Source organism: Lissotriton helveticus, chromosome 7 (genome assembly GCF_964261635.1).
Source record: "Lissotriton helveticus chromosome 7, aLisHel1.1, whole genome shotgun sequence".
NCBI classification, from domain to species: Eukaryota; Metazoa; Chordata; class Amphibia; order Caudata; family Salamandridae; genus Lissotriton; species Lissotriton helveticus.
This window is the reverse complement of record NC_136068.1, coordinates 226,953,786-226,970,095: the sequence shown is the minus strand read 5'-3', so window position 1 is coordinate 226,970,095 and position 16,310 is coordinate 226,953,786. Positions and strand designations below refer to the sequence as shown.

The window sequence follows — 16,310 nt, the reverse complement described above, 5'->3', positions numbered from 1 at the left end:
GATTGCGTGCGCCCTTGGTGTCTGATGCTACAGATAGGGTTTTAGGTCCCGCATTAGGTCAAGGATGGTGTGTGGGTGCAGTCTGTACCTTTCATGGATTTCAGGTTCAGTCAATTGAAACAATGTGATGCGTAGTCTGTACACCCGCTCTTCCTGTCTCCAGATCCTCACTCCTGCTGCTCTCAAGCGTAGCCGCCTTGCTACGAGGTGTAGGCCTGCCATTGTGTTCACACAGTTGCATTTTGGGGCTGTTTTTATGCACTGCACCTGATTACCACCTGCTCTGGATAAGTGGTAAATACCGAATCCTTATTACCGAATTTGGTTAAATTCGGTAATACCGATGTTTGCTACTTTGCATTTTTTACCAAATCGTTATTTCCGATTCGGTATTCATTGTATCGGTGTTCTCCGATCGGTAAATAAGGAATCGGTAATTATTTACCGATTCGTTATTATCGATGCAATTCGGTATTACGTACATCTCACATGGCTAAATACCGGGCGGTAAAGCCGAAATCTACCGATTTTCGGCTTTACCGACCGGTATTTGGCCACCTACATATGGCCCTAAGTCTTGTGCAATCCGTAAAATGTTATCACACAAACTAGCCTGCAAGCTTCTAAGAATAGATCCTTTTATCGCAGTTCCCCTCTCGACTTTCTGGAATCATTCAGGAACGCTCGCAGGGTAGGGATACTTACCAAACACTTCATCTTCAAGGAAAGGTTTTTGCACAGGAAATATCTCTCTCTCTCTCTCTCTCTCGCTCTCTCGCTCTCTCTCTCCTTTCTCTCTCTCTCTCTCTCTCTCTCTCTCTCTCTCTCTCTCTCGCTCTCTTTCTCCTTTCTCTCTCTCTCCTTTCTCTCTCTCTCTCCCCCCTCTCTTTCTCTCCCCCCTCTCTTATATATTCATATATATATATATATATATATATATATATATATATATATATATATATATATATATGTATATCTATATCCCTGGACATCGGTCCCTGTGAGACCCACACTCCTTATTCCCAGGCATGCATGGTGCCCTGTGGTAGTTACAGTATCCGAAACGCACGCTGATCATACCCAGACATCAGGCCCTGTTGCCTTTACCGTACAGGAACACACAATACTCAACCCAAGACATGGAGCCCTTTGGTATATACTGCACTGAAAGACACACTGATCATCCCCAGACGTCAGGCCCTGTAGCCCTAACCGTACAGACCCATGGGGCATTTTGGTATATACTGCGCTGAAAGATACACTGATCATCCCCAGGCATCAGGCCCTGTAGCCCTTACTGTACAGACCCATGGGGCCTTTTGGTATCTACTGCGCTGAAAGACACACTGATCATCCCCAGACATCAGGCTCTGTGACATTTACCGCACTGTGACACACACTTCTCATTCCTGGACTTGGGGCCCTGCTGCATCTACCACTCTGGGACACACACTGCTCATCCCCAGACATGGAGCACTTTAGTACTTCAAACACACAAAAAGTGGTGAGAGCAATGATTGCAATTTGTCTAACCACTGGCAATCGCATAGGATAGCATTCCAACCGAACATTCTTATGACCACTATGCCACCTCAGGTTGGCCCAGCGATATGCAAATCAGTCTCGACCCTGCTCCAGTAGGAACATTCCAGCTCGAATTGCCAGGTTATTACCACACACTGTGTGTATCGTCATGCTTAAGGCTTAGTGATATGTACCAAAACCTGTGTATCCTTGTGCATAAGTCTACTTACCATACACTGTGTTTCTCCAGACACCCCCACTCTCTCCCCATTAAGTATCCATGCACTCAGTCTTTCACTTTGGTATGCATGCGTCCATGCACGTCCTTTTTTTTTTTTTTTTTATTCTTTCTCACAAATTCTTTATATACAGAAAGCAATGCTTTTTTCACATTAACAGGCTTTCTTAAAAAAGTATTTTTGTAGCACTCAAAACACAAGTCAGATCTTTTGGCTGTTACTGTTAATGTTTTTACAACCATTGCTTAGTGGGAATAGTTCATTTTTTGCATTTGGGGTCTTTTTTTTTTTTTACTCTAGACTAAATTTGAAAATCTTTTATCCCAACTGTAGCCACAGTACAAAAAAAAATGGCTCATGATATTCGAAAGGTCACCTGCAACATCCTCTTCCACATGCTACGAGAATGATAAATCGCATTATACTGTATTGCATTATTGCATTTATATAAGACTTACTGCTCTTATGTGGGGTGCTGAATCATCGCTTGACTATACGAGTAGTACTCTATCAATGATGTGTTAAGGAGAATATTTAATCAAAGCAACAGTCAACTGCTTTACAAGAATTTACACTTAAAGAAACCGCTGCATTGTCCATAGCAACTCCATGCACGTCCTTATCCAATTAGCTGTTGACACATTCACTCATCCACCTTCACACAAATGCTGCAATACAAGAAAAAAGTACTGCCACTTTTTATTTGGCTTTTTTATGTAATCAGAATCCACGTCTTGATTTTTCACAGTGCAGCACACCAATGCTTTTGCACCCGAGCACCACTTATTGAATGACATATCTCTCTGGGCAACAGAAACATGGAGGCTCCGTTTGTTGTGCATAGGGGGACCGAGAAATACACAAAATACATAATTCCTCGTATTTCTGTCTAGCTTTCTGGAACTTGATGATAGGACCAGCCTATAAAGGTCATCTCAGTGGAAAGGCTTTTCCCTGTGGCATAAGGAAAGACTAGACAATTAGCTGTGTGTTCTTTGAGTATACTTTTACACCAAAAATTAATTGGCGTGACCTAGCAATAAGCTCCTAATTGAAATAAATGCCTAGGAAATTGTGCACTTATACCTAATTCTGGTCTGCAACCGGGTTTTCGAGTGGCAGCATGGGTGTACACCTCATTAAATCAAAATGTACATAGATTTTTACTATTAAAAAGCATGCTTATGCGCTTAGCTTGGATTTAGATTCAGTATAGAACAAGAATAGTATATATTGTACTCGTGAGTGGTTCTCAGTGACAAAGGAAATCGGTTTTAACTGTTTACTACAGGTTGACATTTTTATTTGTGCTTCTAAAGTTTTAAACTCAGAAATGTAGATGCGGTTTTACAAAAAGTTCTCCCATACAATGGGCAAACCCGGCTAGAAAAGCAGCCAAAGTCTGAATGTACATTTTAACTGACATAGAATAAGTCAGATTGCAATTACTCCTTTCTTCCTTCCCAAAGGCCAGGTAATCATCTCTGAAAATTTCCTGGGATTTATAGGCTTAGAATACAAGAGTTGCTGGGCCGCCACAGAGATGGCTCCAATCCCATGATCAGAAGAAATAGGACCTCAATGTTGGGAACATAGGTCTTACAACTCCGGTCATTTTTGTGGCATTGTCCATCAGGTACCCCTCAACTAAAACTCCAGATGAATGGAATCCTTGTCAGGGTCTTCAGGGTTGGTACAGCCGGCTCTCACTGTGATACCGCTGGCCAGTGAGATTCCAGTTCCAGTTTAAGAGAATGTAGATGGTTCGCAGTTGCATACCATGAGAAGGTTTCAATACAGTTGGTCCACGTGCCATCTGGTCATTTTAAGCAAGGAACCCCAGCCCCCAGAATTCCGAGCCATTAGTGAACATCATAACTCTCTTCTTGGATCAGTGGCAATGCAAGAGCTGCACATAATTTAAAAAAAAAAAAGAATTTCTTTAATGCCAGTTCATGGGGTGGTCACAAGAAACATATTTTTCCTTTGTTTAGATTGTGCCCATGAACTTACCTAATGGTTAGCATATGTGCCTCTTTTACACAGCCTTCTGTTTTCAGACGGAGTTGAATTGGCTACCACCTTCTGAGTTTTTTTATCCAGGCATGTTGTAATTTATTGCATTGCGATACTTATCTAACGATGAATACCCCTATGTGTAGCTCTAATGAGCTTGCCTCCGTGGGTAGCATGATAACCTGTGTTGGGTGTGTGGTTGGAAGTGTGTTTTTGTTGTTTTGATCCTTTGTTAGAAGTATTCACAAGTCGTGTGTTATGACCACCGAGTTGCGGTTATCGTGTTATGGCACGCAGCGCTTAGCAGTGTGATGAATTAGGCAGTTTGAGAGATAAGCGCACAGGTTATGGTTTTCAGTAAACTAACCTCTTTTAGCAGCTATGCAGGTCCCTTTGTGATATTTGATATGATCCTAATCCACTCAGCTGGTTGCTTCACAGGTTTGTCCATTCTGAGATATGTTGTATAAAGTTTATGGTCCTGAGTAGGCACAGCTTGGAGGGACAAATGGATGGAGAGATCTGCTGGGATAGACTTTGGTAATACACTCCCACATCTGATTGTCACTGCGAGGTGTGAAGAAGCGGTCTATTGTGTGTGTTTGTGTGTGTGTGTAGGGGAGGTCACATGTTGGAATTAAGGCAGCTGCACACATTTCATCCCTCCAGGGTTGGATAAGTCAGTCTCATTGAGTTGTATAACGAATGGCCTCCTTTGGCATCTTTTATATGCAATTAAGATTGGAATGTGCCACATAGCGGTGTGCAGTTTCATGTTATGAGAGCGCTTCTAAGTGCATTTGACCTCCCAATAAAATGTAGCAGCTAGTGCTTCTTTCTTGCCTAAGACCGGATTGTCTGCTCTGTAGATTCAGCAAATTCATACACAGGTAGATTCTCATTCATTATTGGGCACAAATAACTCTGGGCAGAACGCTACGCTCGCGAGTGTGCCTAGTTAGCGCAACTACGTGCTACGCGAATTGCACGCAGCAAGTGCAAAAACACGTAGCTTAGCGGCATTTCTTGCTCGCTCTGGGTCCTCAACGTCAAGTTGGCGACCGCAAGCGAGCAAAATCTCCATCCTGGTGAGACTTTTTCCTCGTTCGCGATCCGCACCATCAAGTTGCCGATCGCGAGCATGGAAAATAAACCTCCCGGTGAGATTCTCAACACTCGAAGGTCAGGTTTCTCATTGCGAGTGGTCGCGTATGCTCGCGATGAGAAACTACCAGTCCGCGTTGAGAAAGCTGCAGCTCAGGTACAAATCTACTCGAGCAGCAGAAAACTACCGCTTGCACTGTGCAAGATGCCGTTTGCAATGATTGCACAGTGCGGACGAGCATCCTGCACTGTGCAATCAGTGCGAACAGCATTTTCCCTACCGCACTACGCAGTTTGCGTAGCTTGCGTAGTGCAAAGTGCACTTCGTGTAGCTATGCGTAGCGCTAATAAACAAACTACGCCCAGGCTTATGCACAGACCGAAAGAAAACTTTAATTACTGCAGGTCTTCAAAGCTTTTACAAATTTGTCAATTTCGATCTTTGAAGTTACACGGAGACAGTGGCAGCTGGCATCTACGGGTGTATCGGTTGTGCGCGATAAAATATATGTTCAAAAATAACTTACCTGGAGAAGAACACGATATGCTCCGGTGCGGGCGTCTTCTTCCTTCTACCGCAGCCTGGCCACCAGTCTTTGCCCAATCCTGGAGCTGCTCACATGCAGCATGTGAGCAGCACCATGATTGGAGGGAGCGGCCTCACTCTGCGCTCCCCTGCGCACTGGAGGCTTGCACTTCCTGAGAGGTTTAAACTGCGCATTTGTGATGCCTGTAGCAAGACGGTTGGCCAAAAAGACATATGCACTTTAAACGAGTGCAAAAGGCGCCTACCCTTCTCCCTGCTGCTGTCACTCAGTAGCTGCCAGCCCTGTCCCGATGCTTTGTTTGGGACGGGGAGATGAAAAATAAAATGGTAGTTGATTACCATTTTATTTTTCATCTCTTGGGCTTTGGGGTTAATGTAAGTGGGGTGACGTTCCTCCTCTCCAACGGAGGAGCCCCCCTTCACAGAGGATGCAATATGTGAGGAAGTGAAATATTGCAACAAGTTCAAGCACTTGGCTGACGCCTTGGTCAAATGACAAAGAAGCGTTTGGGCGGGATATGGCTGTGGATTAACGTCTTTGGTGGTAAGCTTTCATGTGCCTTGTGGATGGACAACCCTTTGTAAAGCACAAATTATCTGTTGAGGAGGGTTACATGTGAAGCCTGAGGTAAGATGGTCTAGGACTCTAGGTAATGTACCTGGAACTGGGGATTTAGGCCGATTGCACTTAGTCTGATAAGACACCAAGTACTTTTGAATTGTGACCTGCATGCGAGTGCATCAAGGTGGTTTTGACAAGGTGTCATGAAAATTGCTGAAAATTATGCCTTTAAAATGCAAGCCTACGTGCATTTACTTTTTATTTGAACTTAAGTCAGATACTATACACATATTGTTACTTTTCTTCTAACACATTGTATTTCTTTCCATGTCAATCTGCTTTTTTGTTCTATTTTAGTCATGGTTGCTCTGATTTGCCCCCAAATCTTGGCACATTCTATAGTGTATAGAGTTCATGCTTTTCCTGATATTGGCTTTTAGCTTAAGATAAGAAATATGCAATGGTATCGAAGCACAGTGGTGTGCTCCAGTGAGATTTATTATGCAGTTGAACAAGTTCAACCAGGCGGATGTATTGAAAATGTTGACCCAGCAGTTCATTTTGGCATGCACCCCAATAAGGGGAATCTTTAACCCGAGATAATAAAATGATTCCTCTCAAATAGGCATAGGTGAGTGGGTTATGCCTCAAGGCACGTAATCGTGTCTCAGCAAACCTGATGGTGTCTCACACTATCAAGCTCCGGTCTTCTTAGCAGTAAAAATGCTTTCCCTTCGAGAATTGGCTCCAGTGTTGTGGGGCAATATAGTTGGCCTTGGTGATGAGCTTTCTTTGTAAGGGAACTATAACTACTCATTCAGCCATTTCTAATCCTATTTATTGGCAACATTTCTGTAGAGCTGTTGATGCTCAGTGCCCGATCAGACGAAGGGCTGTACTGAAAAACAAAATCAGACCTAAATAAATGTTTATGTTGGCCTCGCAATGCATATGGTAACTAGAATATGGCCATGGGGCTTTCTTGGTAGGGTGATGGCAGCCTGATCTGTATGGGGCCCCCACATGAAATTGTAGTCCTGGGTCCATGCAAATATGTTTCCCAAGCCTGGATCTAAGATGGATGCTATGGAATCCCAGCGCATCTCTGTCATTCTGTGTTTCATTTCCATTTTAGTTGAAAGATGTCAGCCAGAAAATCCACCTGTAGGGTAGCACAGTGCACCAGCGTTTAGGGGAACATGCTCTTTCACTTTATCTCCATCCTGAGGGAACCGACCCTCAGTTTGTAAGTACCTCTGGTGTGGACAGACACATCTTTGTACTTATGCACTGTTGAAGACAGTATACCCAGGGGATTAACACTGCACTACCTTTTATTTACAGTAGTAGCAGCTTTTGTTACTGTAATAAGAAAATAAGGCAGACACGTACAGGACTACATGTGCCTAAAAAACAGAGGATGTTCTAGCAGTCACTACGTGTCAGTGTCCAACCGGAAACACCATACTCTGCCGACCATTCAGAACAAACTGAATAACTTTTTACTTGACTATCCTGAAAGCACTTTGGGGTCTTTTTAGTGTTATGAAGTGCTATACAAATGTTACCATGCCTTATATGTTAAATTCTTACCAGATTTGCCCTATTTTAGTAGATCTGGTGCTGTCATGTCTTGATTCCCCCTCATCCTTAAGCTTATTAAGTGATACACGCCTGAAATAGAGCATATAAACCAAACATGGAGGCACATTGGTATATAGAGCTTCATTTAGAGTTTGGCAGATGGATTATTCAGTCACAAACGGATGTATGACATTACAACGCATGCTTTTACATCGCATGCCTTTACAACGTAAGTATTACAAGGCAGTCCATTACAACGCATAGTGCTTTAGGGTGCTGGATAGTGAATAGTTTAATTTACTATTCCAACTCCAGTCCCCGTGGACACTAGGGAAGGTTATTGGATAGTAAATTAACCTATTCCCTATCCTAGAGCGCCCCCCAGAGCAATGCGTTGTAATGGTTTGCGTTGTAATGGTTGCGTTGTAAAGGCTCTGCGATGTAAAAGTTGCGTTGTAAAGGTTGTTTACCGTCACAAACATGACGCCTATCCCGTCTGCCATTAGATATATCTGACGGAGTAACCCGTTCACCAAACTCTAAATCGGGCCCATAATCTTTTTCAAATGTATGGTTTTTAGACTACATGTTTTAGTGTAATAAGCTGTAGCATACCAGTGTTCTCCTTTCACACAGGGGTTTGATATCCTAATTAATTGAATTGGACTTCAGTCGAAATCTCTTTTGTCTGCTGAACACTAACAACCTGCATCCTCAACGCGTACTGAGGCTAAACATGGTGCCACTGAATTAGGAGGCAGGTGGACCAAATTATATGACAAGGAAAGGCAGATGAGATGGCTATTATATGGCACGTGCTTCCGTTAAAAATGTAGGATTGGAGATATTGGACCTACAAAGAGCTACGATACATCTGAGATTCTTAAATATGAAAGTGCTGTTGAAATAAAAGCAGTTCAGAGAAAGTGGCTATGATGTCATCATGACTATGTATTCACAGTGAAGCTAGCATCTCATCTACCCACTTTGAAATCCATCCAGGCATTTATATTTTGTGTTTCCTTCTTCAGACAAAAGCCCCTTGACGGTTTATCAAATAAGGAAGTTTACACTATTAGGACACAGCGGCTTAACTGGCAGTTTGCGTGACTTGGAAGCTGAAGGGGAGCGGTTAAATCTCCTGCGTCTGGCACAGCATTGCACCCTGTGTGCCACAGTTTGCATAAGTTTTGATTACATTGAGCTAGAAATAAGTTTTGTTAAAATGTGCAATTTGTGCAGCAGGTGATGAAATATGTGGTGATAACATCAAGAACATATTAACGCAGACAATGCCTTCATTACTTTTTTCCATTGGCTTGGACTGTATGCCATAAGGATTCCGATTGTGCAGAAATCCTTGCCGTTGAGAGTGTTTGTCTCCCAGAACTATGTAAATTGTTCTACCTCGAGTTGGCCAACACTCTTCACCACGTGAATTGTAAGACCATTCCAAAGCACCTAATTTTTGGACAGAACTCTTCAAAGACGATTGCTAATTCACCCAATGTGCTGATCTGTATATCGCACATTTATACGTTTGCAAATGGCAGATACAATGTACAAGGGTTGCTACTTCAGGTGATGTATTGTCTTTGCACTTGTGTATCACCAGGGCATGGAATGTGGTAATACTCTGTGTGGGATAACCATTTCCACTGAGTATCCCCGCCCCATTATAGGGCTGTTTCTGAGGTTTGCAGCTGGGGAGGAAATCAAACACAGGAATCCTGATTCTCTGCTGATTCCAGCATGTTAGGCCTCATTTAGTTCCCCACGGTATTTTGTCTGCTTTTAGTGGAGGAATAAGCCAGGTGGAACACTTCCAACTGGATGTTTAACCAGGTAGTAGAGCAACAAAGATGCCATGGCCCAGGTGCAAGCAAGGAAAATGACCCCTTTCCTGGTGGGGTAGTAAACTGAAGCAATTATCAGGATTTACTCGGGTCCTCCAGGTTTGGTGCAACTGCTCTTGCTGCACCAATGTATGCCCCTGCGAGCAGAATTCATAATCCAGATTCGGTTAGTAACTCATGCAGCCCTGCCAAGCACCACGCATCAGGCTTTAGACTAACACATTTTGGTGTGGTTGTCCGCACCACCGCACCAATATGCAAAGTCACGCGTTTATAGCGCCACATGAAGTTGCTGACAAACGGAGACAGGTGTGCTGCTATAAGCGCTTATTGAACAAAGGACGAACCGCGCACTGCTCTGGCAGCCCACAGCGTGTTACAAACTGCACTACACTGTGCAGTGCAACTAGTGCTCTGCTCTGGTGTTTAATTATAATTAACATCTTCATCTGCCAGGAGGTGGTTCCGGCCGCACCGGCCAGGTTGACTCAGCTGCGCTCTCACTAGCTGCAGCACCACAGCGGTGTTTGCAACATTGTTCATTTGCTGCCGGAGACAGAACATTAAGTAGGTGGCGCGTGTGGAAGTGATATTTGTACGTTTTGTTTTGAAGCCGCCGCTGCTCGCACCGCCGACTGTGCCTCTCATCATGACGCCCTACTGTGAGTGACCGGACCAGGCTGCTGGAGACCGCTCGTCACTGCCGTGGGGCTCACAGTCACTCTCGAGACCGAGGGCCACCTGCCCCTGGACTCGCTGCTGCTGTTGCTACATTTTGCTGTCAAGGCAAATAAAACGAACTGTTTCGAGGACACACTAGCAAAGCTCTGGTGAAATACGTAGGGCCAACAGCCATGCTGCCAGACAGTCAGCCGCCCTTCAAAATGGTGTGCTCAGAGCCGGATGCCAGCCACATCCATATGGAATAGCTGGGTCAGGAACAAAGCCTGGCCCGTAAGAGACTGGTCCATTGAGGTGAGTTGAGCCTCAATAATCTTAGATTTAATTATATTATTTTATATATAGTGTGACCGTAGTCCGGATGGACATCGAAGCAATTCTGCAGTCACAAAACACTAGAACAGGCCACAAGGTTGTTGATACAAATCAGCAGGAGGCGTGTACTGCTTGGCTCATGCTTGAACGGCGAGACACAGCCTTGTGCTGACCTCTCTACGTTGACAGCACAACAGCGGATGCTGACATTGCTGGGTGTGCATTCAATCAGGGCTGCTGGGGGTGCATTTAATCGGGACTCTCCTTGGCTTTTCTTTGAGAGTTGAGTGCAGGAGGCTGCCATGTGCAGCATATTCTGGTGCCCTCCAGAACACCAGGCAGCTGCAGATTGAAAGCAAGACTGAATAATTATGATAATTTGTTAGCAGGCAACTGAGATCATGCGCTCTGGGGCCTCCCACATCCTGTTTGGTACAGTCTGGTCCCACAGTGCACTTCCGTTTCTGGTGCTTTGCAGCAGTTTTAAGACTATATTATAGTTTCTCCTTGCTCAAATAGGTGTAATTTTTGATATTTATATGTTTCCCTCATTCTCATTGCTTGATTTTGCTCGCGAGAATGTGTCCCTCATAGTCGTTGAATGTCACTCATAAATACATTGAAGTAATGAAAATGTCACATAGGAAATCTGAAACCTTGGCAGCTATGCTCATGTTATCTGCCAACCGATTGGCTCCTTAGTGTAGTGCTCTGAAATCTACAAAAAAAGACACCCACAGCAGGGATGTCTGAAAAATGTGCTCCAGAATTATGAACACCTACTATAATCAACGCTCATATGCTGGCAGAGTGTTCATGCCCTAAGGATAACTAGACCGCAGTTAGAAGCAAGCTTCCATTGCTCAGGGGGCTTGTCACCTGAGGAAAAAATTCTGAATCCGCCATTGAACTCCCTCACACAGCACTCTGACGTCTGATGATCACTCAATAACACGTAAAACAGAAACGTAAGTTAAATGTAGTCACAGGTTTTTCTTTCAGCTGTGCTGTGACCCCCAGCCTCGGGTACATGGTACGTGAATGTATTCTATTCCTACAAGTACGGGAAGTAGCCGCCCCTGTGAGTGTGGTTTCAAGCACTGGTGGGTGATGAGCATTGCTGTTAGTGTGGGCGAATTGGCAAATGTTCTGCAGCACAGACTATGTGGCGTGCATGATCTATCTATTCTAAAAGTGACTATTTACAAACTTCCGTCGGAAAACCCCATAGTCGTAAAAAAAAAAAAGTTTGGTTCTGCATTTTTTTAATGTATTTCTCTTAAGTCAGCTTTCAAGTTTAAGTGCTTACTTTCTTATTAAAAAATAAAGCAGTTAGTATTGCTTACAGGTACCCGAGTCCATTCTCAAGGACATTTAGGAGTACGTGTAAGTAGTACCCCTGTAGGACTCGTTTACAAATTCTTGAATGTCTTAGTAAATTAAACCCCAAAACTTTGAAAATGGCAGTGTGCAGGGAACATTCACATACTTAGTACAGATAGAAAGAACCCTGCCGTCCATGCACCTTAATGAATAGAGTGGAAGTCAGTTCTCAAAGGCTTTTATGGACGTCTCTCTCTGTTCGCTTACTTATACACCTGGCTCTTCCCCCACGCATCTGTCACCTCACACTCATCTCGTTCTCAGCCCCCAAACCTCTCTCTCTCTCACACGAACGCGTTTCTCTTCAGTCGCGCCACACTCTCCCTCCCCACCCTCTTACCTTGCATGAGAAATCTGCTGGGGCCGGGGGTTGTCAGCAGCACTGTGAGGTCGGCGGGCGGTGAGACGACGGTAGGTGCCCTTCAGTCCAGCCGGCGCGCAGCCCCTACGTACACGCTGCGGCGAAGCGTGGAATTCAATCAGTTAAACATTAACCCTCGCCCCGTTGTTAAACATAACCCTTTCCCTCACTTCCCGCGGTTGACCCATGTTGTGCTCTGTGTGGAATTTTTTTGTGTGTTTCCTTTTCTTGTCCGGTGACCTCTGTGATGTGCAATGCCCGAGCAGGCGAGCTTCGAAGGGACGCCTGCTGAGACGAAGTAGGCCCTGCGCCTGCCGTAACCTGTGGGTCCTGGCCTGGGATATTCTCCTCCGGCAGATAATCGGCACGAATGCCGGGCGCTGGCGGCGGCTGCTGTTTTCTTTGCAGCGTGAGCGTCGAACCGCTTCAGCTCATTAGGGAGCCGTAGAACAAACTGAAACAACCTTGGGCTTAACAACCCCCACAGGGAGGCGCCTGCCCGCCGTTCTGCCTGTGACAAACGCAGGTGGCAGGCCACCCCCAGGCTATTGGATATTTGCCTATTTATTTTTGACTTGTTTTAAAAAGCGCAAGCCGGGCCTCAAATGGTGTCTGTGCTCTGTGCGGTGGGTGGGTGGTGCAGAGGATGCGGTGTAAGGGCCACAGATGCTGACTTTGAAACTAGGGAACCTGCTGAATCTCAGCGTCCTCTCAACATTGTGTGATTCTGGGCAAATCTCTCAATCTCTCGGTGCTTGAAAACAAATATGTGACCTTGAGTAAGGCAACTGGTGCCCATGGTCCAGTACATTCGAGTTGAGATCGCGCTGTATACAATTGCAACAAAAACAAGCATTTGCAATGCAATAGGTCTCGCATCTGCGAGAGTTTGAGCTAGTGGCATTGTAAATGACAATGCCTTTTATTTATGTATTTAGAAAACCTGCAAGTAGAGTCTAAACACGTACTTTGCACTTATAGTTCCTTCTTACGAGAAGCAAGGCTGACAGTAACTGTGCCTCTTTTATTGGCAGTCTTGCTTCTCATAAGAAGGAACTATAAGTGCAAAGTACGTGTTTAGACTCTACTTGCAAGTTTTCTAAATACATAAATTAAAGGCATTGTCTTTTACAATGCCAATAGCTAAAACTCTTGCAAATGTGAGAGGTATTGCATTGCATATGCTTGTTAAATATGTACCTGCTCTCGCATCTCAGTCTAAATGACAATCCCCAATAAAATTTATATTTGGCACCCTATTGCATCACAATTTAAGTGATATTACCCAATTATCTCCATACCTCACCATGCTTTAGATGCACTGCTTAATTTGTGCTGGTGGTTGAGGGGTGGTGGGCATGCTAATTTTTAGAGATTGGGACTAAATTATTATCATGGCTAGAGTTTGAACCAGAGCAAGATAGACCATAGTAAGAGAGAGCAAAAGACTGAGAAGAGAGAATGTGGGAGGAAGAGAAAAGATGAAAACTGTGACAGAGAGAAAGAAAGGATGAAAAAGTCCAAGGGTGAGACTAAGAGACAAAGTTAATGGTGTGGACGAAAGAAGCATGGGATGGAATCAAGACTATACTGGTAAACTTTGTATTTCAAATCTTGGCATTTAGCAATAGTGGTGGCAGGCTCCTAAGAGAAACTTTGGGCCGCTGCACTTACTTTTATTATTTTTATTTACAAAAGAATGTTTGTCTAGAATCATAATATGGACCACATTCTAGGATTATAATCTGTTTTGAACCAAAGAAAGCCACCTTCGACACCACTCAGTAAGCTATACATCTCACTGTAGGTCCTACAATCACCATATTTGGCCCCTCTCTAGGATGACAACTGACGGACTTACTATGGGTCACAAGCTGGACATCCATTCTAGGCCCACAAACATCACAGCCTTCAACTCCAACTTCAGGGTCACGCTTTGGGATGCTATGAAATCGCAACCAATAGACACATGCTACAAGCAAAGCCTTGGATCTAAATATAGTGTTTGTGGAAGAGATTGAGGCATCCGCCTTGTTTGTGTTTCACACAAATTAGTGAATAAAGCAAAATCCCTAAATCATAAAAAACACAATATGCCTGAACAAGAACCCAAAACTTTAGTTCTGCCAGAGGTTCCACAAATAATTGACTACAGAAGTGCCCTGCTCACTGCACTGCCACAATGTATCCTAAGCCCTCCAAACTCAACTGATCTGTGACACTCAGAAACAGTATTCCATCATGCGTGACCTCAGGTCTGTAATTCAGCGTCCAATAGAAAGTTGCGGCAGTCTTGTAAAGCCTGCTCCCCCTTATAAGATATTGATTACACAAACCCTGAAGATATAGCACAAAAAATTCAAAACCCTTGGAGATCATAGAGACCTTAGAAGCAAAGTGAACTTTGCCATATTTCAGCACACAGGAAACCCCTAAGGCAAGCATTTTCAGGAGCAGTTCCCAGAATATGGGAACATTTTCCCGAGTGGTTATGTTTTGACTAGCTCGCAGCTTTTCTGTAAACAAGGCTGTAATTTGTGGTTTTAGCTCAGACTTCAAAGTGAGACGATTTCCCCTGCCCCTTTACCCCCTCCAGCTTCTCTACCTTAGCCGGTCCTCAACCTTTTCTGTGCATCAAATGAGGCAGCAAGAGGCCCGGGCACCCGCTTAGCCCTGGATCACTTTCGATTTCCATTCACAGCTTTGCTGTTGTTTCCTTGTTTCAACTTGGATCCAGGGCGGAGTTACAGTGACTGGCAGCGGGTGCCACCTTGAGAATGGAGATATTCATGGGGCAGTCTAGTTTGGCTTCTTTTTTGTCTTCACGTTTCTGTTTTTTTTAACCGGTTTCTCAGGAACTCATCGTCGGGAGCGCGAAGCCGCGAAATGAAGCCAAAGTCAGAAGCTCTGCCCAATTAATTATGCTTTCATGATGAATTACTGGTAAAGCACGTGAAAGAAAGAATAGAGAGCATTAGAGACCAAGGGGTGGGATTGTACGGAGAAAAAGAGAAATAGATTGGAAAGTAAAGAGTGAGGGTGATTGAAGTTGGAAGATGTAATTTAAACCAGCACAAATAAAGGGATAAAGAGGACAGGAGAGGTAAAAAGAGTTTATTTACCAGACTTAAGGTCGTACTCCACTCCGTTCCAGTTCTGGGTAGAGGCATCACCTTCAGCATGCATCTGTCTGCAGGAAGTTGGATTCTACGTATAGCTTTCTCCAATCAGCCATTCTTGCTCCCCCGTCCTTTCACAACTGAGCCAACATGTGCACTACACTACAGCACACCTACTTCGTGTTGTAAAACGGAGCTGACAAACGCTTCCACAGCCCACTTCCCCAGCTTCCATTATCCATTTAGGAAGCCTACACAATGGTGTAGAGATGACGAGAGTGCTTCAGTTGACATAACCCACTGCACTGTGTGAATCACCCCTTAGCTTCTGTGAATGGCCCTCTGCTGACCCTGTCCTGGGCCATAGCATAGGCACCCTCTTTCAGCTCTAACCATCGCCACTTTGTGCAGCCACTCCCATCAAGCTGATGTCACCCTCCTTGCTTGTGCCTCGAGAGCAAGGAATTGTCATCGCCCGGCCGGCACATGCACAGGAGGACTCAGAGATCACCCCTTCCTCCCAAAAAACAGAACCTTTAATCCATTTCAAGGAGGAGCACCAAGCACTGTGCACTTCTTTTGAAGCTGCTCTATTGTGTTAATTCTCTCCCTTTTGTCTCCTTTCCGATGCTGATAGGGCAACGCCCACCTCAACCATTAAGAGCTGCCAGTGGGTACAGTGCATGCACAGTCATTGCAAAATCTTCTACTAGTTATAATTTTTTGCAGTCAAATTGTGCTCAGTTGTTACAATCATTCTTGCACTTAATGCCTTTTCCATTCATCAGTCATTCATTGCAACTTTGCCATTTTGCCAAGGCTGGTTGCGCCGGGTGAGCTTCAATTCCAATTTTATTTACTCCGCAAAATGCAGCAGATCTTTTTTTTTTTCTGTTCTGTGCTCCTTTCATGTTCTTTTTTTACCCTAAGGACTGCCCCAGTAAAATTTGAAACAGTCCATAATTTAATGCGTCCACAAATGTGTTTCACTGTAGAGATATTGTGCTATGTTATTGTTG

At 44.3% G+C, this 16,310-nt stretch overlaps 2 protein-coding genes across 2 annotated transcripts in view; one reads left to right on the top strand and one right to left on the bottom strand.

The window, feature by feature from the left end:
- The window catches only part of LOC144768382 (putative beta-1,3-galactosyl-O-glycosyl-glycoprotein beta-1,6-N-acetylglucosaminyltransferase 7), a 52,616-nt gene extending 39,951 nt beyond the window's left edge, over nucleotides 1-12,665 (bottom strand). Inside the window, exon 1 of the mRNA XM_078652001.1 lies at nucleotides 12,152-12,665. The gene's annotated coding sequence lies outside the window, so the exon portion shown is untranslated. The remainder of the gene's footprint in view (nucleotides 1-12,151) is intronic.
- The window catches only part of RTF2 (replication termination factor 2), a 416,662-nt gene that overhangs the window by 262,066 nt on the left and 138,286 nt on the right, over nucleotides 1-16,310 (top strand). The window lies entirely within an intron of this gene.